Here is a 1,922-nt window from a genome sequence, read left to right as displayed (position 1 = left end):
TCCAAATCTCTCTCCAAGGGGAGCCTAGGGTGAGGGACAGTTCTTCCAGCCCGAACCAGCTGTGCAGGGATTAGTGACACTTCCTCCCCACTCCCCCCACCAGTCCAACACTGCAGGGCCATCCACTCTTCCATGGCATCTCCAGAAGCAGAAGGCAGGACTGGGAGAAGAGGCTGCCCTGGTGCTGGGTAGTGGATCCTGCTTTGGTGCTGGGGCAACAGAGGAGATCTCTGAGAAGATTGGGGGGATTGAGGAGTCAGAGGGGACTGGGCTTCTGACTCTTCTTCTCCCAGGCCTATTCCAGGAATCGAATTGCTCTTTTTCTCACAGCGCTGATGGTGAAGAACTTTTAGGTGGTGCCAAATTCCAACTTGTCCTGTAGGGCATTAGAGACAAAGCAGACCTGGATGTTCACCACGTGGAAGGGAAAGGGCCGTGGGAGCTGAATGTGGTGCTCATGGAGGTGGGGAAGGGCATAAGAGAACACGAGGGCCTGTATATAGTATGGAGAAGACTGAGCACCCGGGGCGACCAGGCATGGAAACAGGTCGCCTGGCAGGACCCAGGATGGTCCAGTGCCCGGGGCCTGCCAGATGGGAGAGCATGGGGCTGGGCACTTGTATCCCATGAACAGCACATGTCAGCAGATCACCTGCAAAGCTTGAGAGTGGGGATTGGGGAGGATGGAGCCCAAAATGTAGCCCATAAAGTAACAACCACGAGCACTTCTAGTCAGAAGAGTAAGACTAGGCTTGGGAAGCCCTGGGGCACCAGCCCTTTCATCAGAGATATATCACATCAAGCATAGTGGAGAAGTCAAAGGGAGAGGGCTCCCGAGAAACGGGGACATCATGACCACCCCTGCGATAGGCAATTGCTACAATGTCCTTCATAGATCACACTTTTACAGGCAGATGACGTGTTTGCTCGTGAGCCAAGGATACCCCTACTCCTGCCCACTTACACTTACAATACCCCTGACACGGACCAATGCAATGACCAAGATTAACCTTTGCCCACTGTTTTGTCTTCATCACAGTTTCCCCCTACTATTTTCCTCTTCTTGTCCCCCAGTGCTCTGGCTGTTGCCATCTCCGACCCTTCCCTACATTCAACCCCTCTTTCACCTGTCAGGCGTTTGTCAATCCTTCACTTCTCCAACTTCACTTTCAGTGAGCCCTCCTAGCCCTCCTCTCTTTCTTCTTCTGAGCCTGCCCCACCTCTCCCTGCTCTCGAGGGCACAAGTCTCAGGGTAGTCTGAGGGTATCCATTGTTTCTTTTCCTCCTCCGCCTCCTCACCTTCCTCCAGCCACTGCCCAGAGGAACGTCTCAAAAATCGTTTGCTGGCTCTGCTTTGGGGTCTCCTTCACCACCTTTGCTTCTGTTTTATTCCTGCTCAAACTCCTAATCTATTCCCCATCTTTCCTTCTTGTTTTTTTCCCTTTTTCTTCTTTGCTTCATACTTTCCACACACTTCCACAGCAGAGGCAGAAGCAGCACAGGCTGCATCTCCTTCCCTCCCATTACCCCATTTCACCGTGAAAAGGGATTCCTGGGAAGGGGATTCTTGAAAAGCCCCTAGCAAAGGGCCCTTGCTATACGGCATTACCTCGGAGCAATGCTTCTGGCATGAACAACTCCTGCTACTGTGTGTTATGATCAAGCTCTGGATTGAGGCGAATCCTCTGAAAGGGGAAGAACTTGGGAATCCAAGAGAGATCTGCCCTGGAAAAGGTTCTGGCACCTGGCCTGTTTCGACTTCACAGGTCTGGGAAGAACATGAAGACCGACCACAGGGATCATATGTTCATTTCTGGGGCTTTATTAGCAAGAAAACCAGTATGAAGAATGGGACGATGGGAAGGAGGGCAGGGGGAGCCGCTGGCACCTGGCGGTGCACCGTTCTGGAGCGAGGGTGGAAA

This window comes from Alligator sinensis, unplaced genomic scaffold (assembly GCF_000455745.1).
Source record: "Alligator sinensis unplaced genomic scaffold, ASM45574v1 scaffold1329_1, whole genome shotgun sequence".
NCBI classification, from domain to species: Eukaryota; Metazoa; Chordata; order Crocodylia; family Alligatoridae; genus Alligator; species Alligator sinensis.
This window is presented reverse-complemented; position numbering follows the sequence as displayed.